Consider the following 13,053-nt stretch of genomic DNA (forward strand, 5'->3'; position numbering starts at 1 on the left):
TTATCAATATTGTAGAATACAAAATTCTCTACAAATTTTGTTTAGAGGGCTTTTTCGAGATAGAGGGCTTAGAGCGCGCGGTCACAGCATCACTTCAGGTCAACCGGTGCCTCCGATCAAAAACGCGCCATATATAGTTGATGAACTATCGAAAAATCAATGATTATAAATATTTGTCAATTTTTATTAACTATTATATTATATTTTATCATTTTTTCCTAACCTATCCACTTTTTATTCAGTATTAATTTATTTAACAACACTTACCTGCCCATGAAATTGCAGAATTGTTAATGAAAATATAGGAATTATATTTGAATTTAAACCTTATTAATATTAATAACTTCTTACATGATAAAAAAAACTAAAAAAAATTTATTAAAAAATATCATTTAATACATTTATTTTTATTAAAAGTAAAAAAATGGAATAAAGGGTACAAAAACTACAATTTATAATTTTAATCATCTTCTTCCTCTTCATCGTCGTCTTCCGGCTGTTGGTAAATTTCAAACTGGTCTTCATTATCGTCTTCAACGACATTTGTTTCAAGTTCCATCTTCGTTAATGTCGCTCTGATATGGTAGAGCATTGAGACAAGCTTGCCCATTACATTGGCCACAAGCTAAAGAGCATTGCAAGCCCGCTTTCCTGCATCCGCATCGCGAACCACAACCACTCTTGCAGTTGCAGAAAATTTAGCAAATGTTCTGGAGCAGGTGGTAAAATTGTCTGATAGGCTCCAGAAAATGTTTCGCATTGCCCAACCCCATACCTGGGGTTCCAAATCATGCCCTAACCAAGTTTGAACTAATATACACGTTCGAAATGTTGATGAGCAGCTGCACTTGTTGGTGGAATATTTGAATGCTGCACAGGTTTATTAAGTTTTGTAGACTTGACGTAATGCATATAACGAAGATGATCGAGACTTTTCACAGATTTTGGAGCATTATAGACTGCCAATAAGGTTGTGAGTTCCACTCTCTAATAATCTCTGGGCCGAACAATTTTCTTCCTCAAATGCTGCAGCTAGTTCAACCAAATTGGTCAGTTTCTCAAAAACTTTTAAAAATGTTTTTTTTCCCTTTTTAAAAAGCGCAGAAGTTGTGTCACATCCACTTAAAGCGTGCAGAAATAAAATATGTGTTTTGGAATGAGGATAATTATCAAAACTTTTAGTCGAGTATATCTCCGTTTTTACATTGCCTTTCCCAACTTTTTTAAAGAAAATTTCTTGTTCGTAAGACAGTGTACGCCCAATTAAAATGATGAGTAAATCAATATCTTGTCCTATTATTTACAAATTTACAGATTTTAAAGAAGATGCACTTAATTATTTTCTAATTAAAATGTCATTAGTGTTAATGGGAATATAATTATAGTAAGATTTAAGTTTTTCCCTTCAATATTTTTTAATTTTTGGAAACGGTGATCAGTATTATTGAATAGATAAAGATTTAAGGCATGAAGAAAATGATAAAATATAATATAATAGTTAATACAAATTGACAAATATTTATAATCATTGATTTATCGATAGTTCATCAACTATATATGGCGCGTTTTTGATCGGAGGCACCGGTTGACCTGAAGTGATGCTGTGACCGCGCGCTCTAAGCCCTCTATCTCGAAAACGGTTCACCGTATGAAAAAAATTTTTAAACAAAATTTGTAGAGAATTTTGTATTCTACAATATTGATAATAAATACCAATAGCAAAAAACCCATAGGAAATGAGATATTTACAAAAAAAGCGCAAAAAACCGATTTTTGTGACCTTTGACCTTGAAATTTAATAGTTGCGTACACCCTACCATATGTAGGTTTTGAGACAACTTTTAGGGTGTCAATATACAAGTATTTACAGACTTACAGCTGGGTATCTGAATTCCGAGGTGAACTTACTATAATGACTGGACTACTAGCGATGTGTGTATAACTACAGATATTTCGACCGATGCGATGGCAGAGAGAAGTTGCATATGTCGGTGTAACATTATATTTTTTAGACGGTGTAAAATACAAAGCTGCAACCTTGCTAGAAAGGATTTAGAATTGAAGCACACCGCAGACAACATTGGAGTCGTATTAAATTCGATTTGTATGAGTTGAGATGTAGAAAAATACAAAATATGCTGTATTGTAACTGAAAATTTGGCAATGGTGGTAAATGCTGCAGTTTCTTTGGTTGGAAAATCTGGCCATTTAATATGTTTTGCTCAGACTCTAAGCTTAATTGTAGAAATTTGTTAAAAATGAAGTGAATTTAAAGATGTAATTTCTATTGCCTTATGGATAAGAAAAAGTGTCATCGATTCGGATGGATTTCGACGAGCACTGATCGAAGCAGGCGCAACAAAAAAGCTTAAACTGGACGTCAAAACCCGGTTGAATTCTACCACTCTCTGGTCACAATTTGCTCTTAGATGATTTTGTTTACCTCGAATGGACCCGAAATGCTTTTAAGTAGTGAGATTGAGGTAACTAAACAAATAATAGTTATACGTAAACCTTTCGAATTTTCAACCAGGGAAACATCTGCTAAAAAGTATGTTACGTTGTCAAAAATCAGCCCATACCAATTTGAACCACGGAATCGGAGGATGCTATACTAAACTTTACACGACTTATGTATACATACATATGTATATAAACAATCAGAATAACGAGTCGAGTTTGATTCTTGGGGACTGTATGTCCGTCCGTCTGAAGCGATAAATTTACAAAAAATTGAGATATCGTAATGAAAATAATTTTATAAATTATGTCCAATCCGCTCCTGAATATTTGGGTATGTGAAATATCTGAACTCTGCAAACTCTGAATCCGTAAGCTCACAAACGACAAGAGCAATTACGAATTTATAAGTCTGAAAAGTGTTTTCTGCTATATAATGAATTCGAATGATCAAAAGTATATTTCAAGATAACATACTTGATACTAATAACCTCTGCTCAAATTTGAGCAATAACATGTTCACAATAGTACATTCGTAAAGAAAATATTTACAAATATCTTGGTATTCCCATGGTAAATAAAAAGGTAAAGGATATCAGAAAGAAATATAAACTTAAACTCCGGGATCATCGAGCAGAATCGTTAAAAAGATAGTGACCCCGTAGCTAAAAGCTAAGTCATAAAATGGAACTTTACTGGTGATGAGACGTGGGTTTATAAATATGACGTCGAAACTGTCCAAAAATCTACCAAATGGCGCTCTAAAAATAACATGTCAAAATCGGTAAAAAAATAAAGGCGATGCTCTTCGTTTTCTTTGATTACCGTGATGTGGTTCACCATAAATTCGTTCCACAGTGTCAAACGGTCAATAAAGAATACTGACGGTTTTGAGATGCCTACATCAAGCAATGCGTGGAATAAAGGACAAGTTAGGTTTTGAGCCAGCCCAACGTATGCGATTATTTACTCACATACCATCTGATGTGTGGTTAGTTAAAACCAGAAGCTAATTTGTTTTCTTATTTCTACTTTGCATTACCTTCTTAAATATTTTAAGGCTTCGCGTGTCTAGTTCTGTCTTCAATCCTAAACTCAGAAGCATTATCACAGGTACCCTGCTTACATTTTCTCACTATCATTATATTTGAAAAGACAATGATGAACGAGAGCAATACTAATATTTTATACATTTTTTTACATATTTCTTATTAATTTTTTTTTAAATCACAGAGTTAAATATCGTAAAAGCTGAAGATAATGAAAATTAACTTTACAATTTTTTTAAATTTTTATTTGCGATCAAGATTTTGTTTTATACCTACGGTTGTATTACAAATATTTTCTTCAGCAAATTTCATTATTTCCTGTAGGGTTCTTAAGAATACAAAATTTGAAACAGCTGTATGAATACAAATACACATACACAATGATGTTAAGTAGGCGTTCGCGAATATTGTGTTGATTGTTAACATTGAAAATAAATGCAGTGCACATGCACTGCTGACCTAAACTGCGACAGTCTGTCTGTCATGGCTCGAAGCGGTCGGTAAACTCGTGCCAAATCTGATATGATGATTGAGACGAAGGCACAGCAGACTAAGGACAGAGATAGGGAAACAAGTGCATGTCTGCAATTATCTGATGTTGTACAGCCAGGTACGGTGATGTGTAAAGGCAACAAAACAATATACAGAAAACGTAATGGATTTCGATTCTATGTACATTTGTCGTTAGTTATGACGCGGTCAAGGCAGACAGACAAACAGGTAGAGGATATCAAATACGTCAATTTACTTACACTCTTCATATGATCGAAACCAAGTCACAGTGGACAATCTTTTCAGATTCCTGAATTCAAAAATATATTTTTGATTAAACATACTATAAAACTATAAAATCTATCCTTAAGGGCTTAACCATTAGTTTTATTTAATGTGAGTATATATGTATGTATGTACATATATAGGTATGTATGTAAATACAAAAATGTTATATTCTTCATGTTTTATATATTTTCAAATACTAACTAAAAATTTAATTCAGATTTCTGAATGAAGTTTCTCAATGTAAAAAGAGTTACTTTGTATAATTTTTTGGTATCCTAGTCCAGGAACTCAGATTATATGGCTTTTCTTCAGTATTTATGAACTTGAACACAGTGGCGCTCGATAGTGAGTACATATTGTTTATTGTTGTCTGCCATTCGGCTGCATTTTTTAGCAAAGCTCAGATACTCGGTCATTAAGTCAGACATACAAAATCATGTAGCCCTTGTTTATACTTTTACTGCCCGTTCGGAAGGCTGTTGCCGAGTCTACTCAGACGATGCGTTAAACAAGGCATTCATTCAATTTTATTTAAATATCATCGGCAGCTGCGACGCAGCGGACTAACGCCTGCATTTCACCAGTTGCGCTTTGGTTTTTAGAGTCTAATTTGGAATGCATGTTTCATTCAGGGCGTTTCGTACAGAATGTTACTGGCCAGTTAGTAATTATATATGTCTGGGCATGGCGCGAAATTATGTTTGTAATTTTTTGTTTCAATAACCTCTTTACATTTTTATGGATGCACTTTCCGTCCAGTGATGCAGAGAAATTCAAGGTCCGAATCAAAGGTGCAAGACCGATTTTATTTTCAAATAATATGAAATTTAATATTATACTTGTACCAAAAAATTCAAATATGTATGTATATTAGTGAGTATGTTCGAACGCTTAAAATCTTATAATTGTATATATTGTATGTAGTAATCTGGGCTATCGATATATAATACTAATCGAATTTTATTTTTTAGGATAATACTTACAATATATTTTAGGTTATCTTATTAGACTAATGCAGAAGTCTTTGAAAATGATAAAGGAAGTCCGAAAATCATAGCAGGTTGAAACCCACCGAAAACAAAAGATAAAACGACAAACATTAAAGGAACAAGTAAAGGAAAGGCTAAGTTCGGGTGTTACCGAACATTTTCTATTCTTGTAACTTGAATCAAATGCCTTCAGGTGCTGGCAAAACTTTATATAAACTTTATATAAAATAAGTAAGGAAGGGCTAAGTTCGGATGTAACCGAACATTTTATACTCTCGCAAAATCAAATGGTATACTCGTTTTAGATTTCTTTGTGGATCTTGCCGCCTTGTTCTATGTTGACCGATATTTTCGGTAAAAAGTCTACTATAGGCACTGGGGTCCACATATTCAGTACCTAGGGGCTTGAACAGTTTTAGGTCAATTTAGATAATTTTTGGTCACAAGGCGGCATACTTTAAACGTATTATTCACGCAAAGTTTTACCCCGATATAATTTTTGTTGCTTGATTAGCATACTGGAAAGTGAAAAAATCAGATGCAATTTAAAATGATGTCATATGTGAAATAGGCGTGGTTGTAATCAGATTCCGCCCATTTTCGTGCTATAACATAGAAATTTGAGAATAAAGTGATGTATAGAATTTGGTTGAAATCGGTTAAGCAGATCCCAAGATATGGGGTTTCACCTAAAGTGGGCGGTGCCCCTCCCCCACTAATTTTGAATGCGCTTCCTATTAAGTCATCTCATACCATCCCAGAGATAAAATTTAATGTGTCTGGCTTGTTTAGTGCTTGATTTATCGCTCATTTAGTAGTTTTTAACAGTGCCGTTATATGGAGAGTGGGCAGGGTTGTCACCCGATTTCACCCATTTTCACATCGTCGATAGAGATGCTAAAAATATTTGTTCCCAGTGAACTTTGTTATTATAGCCTCAGTGGTAACGGGGATATGCACATTAAACTTATTAGGGGGCGGGACCACGCCCACTTAAAAAAAAATTAAACTACAGATGCCCCTCCCTAATGTGATCGTGTATACCAAATAATAGTATTGTATCTTGTTGTGGAGCTTAGTTATGGCAATTAATGTGTTTTTGATTAATGGCCTTTTGTGGGCGTGGCAGTGGTCCGCCCATCTGCAATACCAACCGTCTCACGGTACCAAGAAACATGTGTACCAAGTTTCATAAAGATATCTCAATTTTTACTCAAGTTACAGCTTGCACAGACAGACGGACAGACAGTCACCCGGATTTCAACTTGTCTCTTCATCCTGATCATTTATATATTATATATATAACCCTATATCTAACTCGATTAGTTTTAGGTGATACAAACAACCGTTAGGTGAACAAAACTATTATACTCTGTAGCAACAAGTTGCGAGAGTATAAAAAAATCTGCAACTAAGATATATGTACGTGATATCAACTGGGCCGAAGAGGCTAAATTTTATATACATATGTATATTTAGTTGATGTGAAAAACGTCAATCAGCGGATCGAAATTCATTATATTAGGGGAATTAGGTGAATTTCATAAAAATATCACATTTTGACCAACCTGAGCGGTTTAAAGTCAGGTGGAAAGACGGAAATCATTATATGGGGTATATTAGAGGCAGAAAAGTGGACTACCTAATTTCAATAAATTGGAAATTGCTCAGTTATATGTGAGGACGTATATGAACCCAATTTTTTTAAATATTTAACTCACGCACTGGACGACGTATTCGCCATAAAACTTGTTAGAAAAACGAAAACCATAATATGTAGTATATGAGATTTGGGGTAGTATCGACCCGATTTTATCTATATTTGTCAATTCCACATGCTATTACCATGAAACATACTAATAAAATTATCCCAGGGTTTCATTAAGGTACCTCATATACCACACCAATTTATATGGAGTATGTTGAATTTTTTCGCAACAATTTTCATATAAGGCACCTGAAGGCATTTGATTCAAGTTACAAGAATATAAAATGTTCGGTAACACGCGATACTTGTTTCTCCATATATTGACCGAATATCGAAAAAACCCAAATTTCCATAAAAGAAATCTCAAATGAAAATATTTGATTTTTTAAAAAGTCAGTAGGCTTTATATCGCTGAAATACCAACTTTCTGATGGTATAAAAAATATATATTAAAATTGAAAAACGATTAAACACTGCTTCTTTTATTTCATCTTCCTATTATTTCGTAGTAGTAGCAGTAAAAAAATCAGTTTTGAATCGTTTGTAGGGTTTTGTTTGCATTTTATGACAAAATTTACCATAGCATCTATATAAAAAGTAGAGACTTTAATGAATATAAAAGTGTTTGGAATATAAGAAGGTAAGCTTACACCAAATTTCGTTAAAGAAAAAGTTTTTTTGTACAAGATGAAAATAATAACCCCTAAAACTTTGTTATTTGAATTTTTAACTTAAATTTTGAGGTTATGTGAAAAAAGTCTATTAATAAGAGTTATATATCTCATTACCTACAACATTGCCCGGTAACTTTTTTCTATGGGACAGGATAAATCGTTTTTAACGTTGTACGTCCTTAAACTATTTTTCTTTTAATGTTTGTCATTTGATCTTTCGTTTCCGATGTGTTGCATCGTACTATGATTTTTTTTTGTTTCAAAAATTATCTATCCTTATATCTATATAGTCTATATATTCAAAGTTTTACCATTTTCATGAAGTTGTGTTTAGAAAACAGAATTTGTTTCGTAATTTGTTGAAGAGATTATGTTTACCTATTTTAATTTTGAATAATGACTACATAACACTGTTTTTGTAGTTTGTATTAAAATCATGTGTTTCAATTAAAATGTTATTTCGATTTTTTATAGACATTTTTCTGGAACTACATAGGTATTTAAGTATATTTAAAATAATATATATTTGTTCTATGATTCCATTGTTTACATTGTATTGTAATTTGCAACGGTTAATAATCATATATTTTTTCTAGTTAAATTAATTTTTTGTCTCTTGAGTTAAATTTTTAATTTTAGTATTTCGTATGCCCTCTACAAGACTTTGTTCTGTTAATCTTGACTTGAATATTTTCAACAAGATTTTCTTAAATATTTGGCTGATTCGGGTCGTTTAAAATAGCCGAAACATGCTCTATCGGGCTTAAGTCAGGCAATCACCGCATTGCCTGTGGCACTTGAAACGATTAAGAGCCTTGTTAGATAACTTTTTTTGACGACCGTCAGTCTTTTAAAATTATATTTTTTTTTTATGTTCACATAGGTGTAACTTAAGAGATACTCGTTGTTACTCCTTGTATTCCTCCTAAATGTTGAACTCAAACGTTCCAAAACAACGTAGTACTGTTTATATTAGTTGTAACGTAGCAATATTTTTAAGTAATTTGAGCAAGCCAAAACTTTGTAGTAGATTTGAAGACATCAAACAAATTGCTTATAAAATATAAAATTTTTTGAATATAATAATTTCTAGCGGCAGTTTCACGACATCATGTGCGAGAACTACAAATTATGTCTGCAGCCATCGGAGAAGGATACGAATCGACCATTTACACGCCTGCTTTTGGACAGCTGGCAAAGAGAATATGACAAACGCCCTTATCGGAATTTTTGCTTCAATCTTCTTGAATTTGAAGAACGCTTGCGTCGAAAATTCCATCCAGTGTATGATTTTTTGGTAATAGTTAGCTTTCTAAAAAAGAGAGCCCTCTGTTCAGTGCAACTTACAGGAATTCATTTTCTACCTTATGAACACGATGTACTGCAGAGTTTTGTCGAAAGCGTCATAACGGTTAATCATATTGAATTGCGGCAAATGCAGTTGCCGACAAGATTTTTTGAGCTGCTGCGAGATAAAGGTGCACGAATGAATGTCAAAGAACTAATATTAGAAGGTTAGGTAAGCCTAAGTCTTTTTTTATGATGTTTATACATACATTTTACATATATATATATATGAATGCAAACAGGTACAATTTTGACGGCTCCAGACATCGACTCTCTTCATAAGTTCATTATTGAATCGAAAATTCTTCGGCATTTGAACGTTTCCAATTGCAGTGTCACCCAATATGGCTTTCCTTTACTAGTCGATGCCATTCATAAATCTAATTCCATGCGAAGTTTCGTATGTAATCGGCTAGTCGGCAAACGCATTACTTTGGACACGACTAAGATTGCACATGTAGTATCCTCACTTATCTGGCAGAACAAGCTGGAAGAACTGGAAATGCAAAAATGTGAAATTCAATCCTGCGATATGGAAGTAATTAGCGAGTACTTGGAAACGCCAAAGAGTTCATTGCGAAAACTAAATTTCGCTTACAATTGCATTGGATGTGACGGAACTGAGTATCTTTTTCGTGCCACAGTCCTTAGCAATACCTTAACCCATTTAAATATTGGTAGTAATAAATTGGGAACCATTGGAGGGCAGACGGTGGCCAAGTATCTTAGTTCTTGTTATTTACTTGTCTATCTTAACATTACATGGAATCACATTTGTCCAGATGCTATGAATTTAATTTTAGCAACAATTAAAAAACCTATTAAACTACAAAGGATTGAAATTATTGGAAACCAATTTGATACCAAATCTGCTAGCATTTTGCGACGCCTGCTCGATGCTGGAGCTCTACCTCAAGCGGGAATCGATGTAATACCTATTTACGACGAGAGTATAGCTCATTATCGTGTCACTCGATACAATTAAAAATCACATATACATATATACAAATGTATGCAAATTAAATATTTATTTGATATAAAAACATACTGCGCAAGATTGTAATAAAATGGTTGTTTTGTTTTTTTTTTAAATTAATTTTTTATTTTTAGGCTTGTGTTGATTAGGTTCTAATTAGATAACGTACATACTTGGTAAAATCAGCACTGTTAATGATTATGAAGTGACCAACGAAGAGGTGAGCTATGCTCCTGTGGAAGACTAATGCACACAGGCCTTTTTAATGTCTAAATTCCCTAAACAGTAGATACTACTTATAAAATTCCCCTACATCAAAGAGGTTTGTTTTAGTTTTTCTTATGTTTGGACTATAACAACATAATAACAAATTCGTCTCCGTAACCAATTAATTTCAAGTCACAGACACATTTTTATTACAAAATTGCTTTCCTTTAACATATTAATTTAAATGAAGCGGATATGTAACTAAGCGAATTTTAAAAAATTTCTAAAAACAGTGGCAAGCCGTAGTTACTTATCAGTTGACTAAGAGCTACTACTACAAACGAAAAAATATGAAGAATTTCTCAAATGAATAAGAAAAATGGACCACAATTACACATTTTCCCCAAATGTGTATGTAACAGTACTTTCAATCACATCGGGAAGAGCTTGTCTAGTTATAAAGATTTTAAAAATTGTAAATTGCCAATAGAGAGTGCGCATTCCTTATGAATTTCCCATAAAAATCCATTTTTATCCCACAAGTATATTTCACTTTTCAATAAAAAGCTCAAGCTTTAATAAAGATATCGAAATAAAACTTAGTAAAACTAGCACGCCTAATACATAGAAACTCTGACATAAATCTAGTTGGAATGTATAGGTATGTACGATGTAACATTATACTGTACGTATAGATTAGAATGCGAGATACATATATCTGATTCACTACCTAGAATTAGCAATTACCTATGTATACATACCGCATATAGATACAATACATCTTAAATCATTAAAACGAAGATAACTAACTGTAAGGGATTCCATGGGTTTCACGTCTTCAAAAGCCAAAAGATTTTTTATTGTCTTATTTAATTCTCTTACATCTCTTGAATATTGTTCCAAATTCTCAAGTTGATACCAGTAATACTTTTCGAGATACAGCTTTGAAAAGTTGCGCGCGAGAGGTTAGCTATACGGTCACTTTAAACGCGTTTTTCTCGGAACTGTGTTTTCAAAGACGGTTGTAAAAAATTCCAATTTTAACTTTTTTTCCTTCGTTCAAGTACGAGTTTTTGGTCTTAACTAAAACACATATTTTTTATTTCATTTTAGATGATCTTGTCAGGAGTTATGCTGACAATGCGGACTCACCTTTTTTTCGAGGGGCCAAGTGAATTTTGTTATTATAGCGTTAGCGGTTTAGGATATATGCCCATTAAACCTATTAGAGGCGGGACCACGCCCACTTTAAAAAAAAAATTTTAACTGCAGATGCCCCTCCCTAGTGTGATCCTGTGTACCAAATAACAATCTTGTATCTTATTGCGGAGCTTAGTTATGGCAATTTATTTGTTTTTGATGTTGGGCGTGGCAGATTACGCCCATCTGCAATACCAACCGTCTCACGGTACCAAGAAACATGTCACCGTTTCATAAAGATATCTCAATTTTTACTCAAGTTACAGCTTGCAGGGACGGACGGACGGACAGACAGTCACCCGGATTTCAACTCGTCTCTTCATCCTGATCATTTATATATACATAACCCTATATCTAACTCGATTAGTTTTAGGTGATACAAACAACCGTTAGGTGAACAAAACTATTATACTCTGTAGCAACAGGTTGCGAGAGTATAAAAAGACATGAAGGAGGGAGTTTAGGTCTACAAATTTTTAAATACAACGTAATAGGTTTGGACCTCTAATAAGCTGTACCGATACTAAAGTTAATCTGGTAATCTCGAACGATTCCTCCATAAATTTTATGTTGAGTTTATTTATTTATAATCAGTTAAGAAAGGTTGTAACTATAAGGCAATATTATTTTCAAACGTGCCTCCAATTTCGTCTTCATTAAAATTGTGTAGATGTTGTCCACTAGCCATTACGAATTCACATCCGCTTTTAAGCTGAGCGGGACAAACATTGTCAGACGTGATAATTTCGCGAATTGAAATCAGAATAATTGAAAACTCAAAATTTTGTCAAGCTATATTTGTAGTGTAACTTTCATGCTATTTATGGATAAATAAAAGCACACTTTGCGTTACCATGTGGTAAGAGTGGGTTATTTCGGATTAATAAAATTGAATGAGCATGTTTTTCTAATAATGGTGCATCTTTGTACTAAAATGCAACTTGCCCTAAGCCCTATATAACTGATATTCAGGATTTTGAAACACTGCTTTTACTTCTTATATATTGGTGATGGTAAGTGAGTTACTGATCATTCTCTAACTCAATCACTTCATTTTTTTGCAAATGTCTCCCATCAAATGCTTTAAACCGTCGAATTCGAGATCCAATAATGCGTTGTCAGAACTCTGTTCTTCAGGAACTTGCACTTGGAGTTTTGGTAGTAGTAACAACTAAAAACCTAAAGCTTAAACCGACCAGTAAGAGGTAACCGTGTCCCTTATAAATCTCAAAGAATTGTGGAATTACGCTAAATTACTATAAAATTTCGACACTCGCGAGAAATGTGTTTCATTTGCTGAGGCTTGCACGGTTGGCGTATTCCGATGCCGGAAAGGTGCCTACCGTAAACGAACTGCAGCGTCGAGGTCGAATGGGACATGGTTCGAAAACATTAAAATACCACTGCCTCAATTTTTTTATTTAATGGATCGCACATATCATATTGGTTGCATGCGGAGGTGCGAAAGAACAGTTTTATCAGGGTGCCAATTTTATCCAGCGCTACCATATGCGACGGGTATAATTACTGCCGCGAAGTGGTAGTTTTATACCAGGTTGATCATCAGGTAGGGGTAGGTAAAATTGGCGATACTGAAAAAATTGTTCAAATAGACGAAAGCAAACTCGGTAAACGAAAATACAACAAAGGCAATAATAAATAT

At 33.6% G+C, this 13,053-nt stretch overlaps 1 long non-coding RNA gene across 3 annotated transcripts in view; it reads left to right on the plus strand.

Annotated features, from left to right (window-relative positions):
- The window catches only part of LOC106624423 (protein NLRC3), a 50,664-nt gene extending 40,565 nt beyond the window's left edge, over positions 1 to 10,099 (plus strand). For 2 of the 3 annotated variants that reach the window (XR_011396296.1, XR_011396297.1), the window contains exons 2-3: positions 8,754 to 9,174; positions 9,250 to 10,099. This is a non-coding gene — a long non-coding RNA (protein NLRC3). Of the gene's footprint in view, positions 1 to 8,753; positions 9,180 to 9,249 lie in introns of those variants that run through there. The other variant, XR_011396303.1, reaches the window with a different exon arrangement.
- Positions 10,100 to 13,053: the final 2,954 nt, after the last annotated feature.

This window comes from Bactrocera oleae, chromosome 4 (genome assembly GCF_042242935.1).
Source record: "Bactrocera oleae isolate idBacOlea1 chromosome 4, idBacOlea1, whole genome shotgun sequence".
Classification (NCBI taxonomy): domain Eukaryota; kingdom Metazoa; phylum Arthropoda; class Insecta; order Diptera; family Tephritidae; genus Bactrocera; species Bactrocera oleae.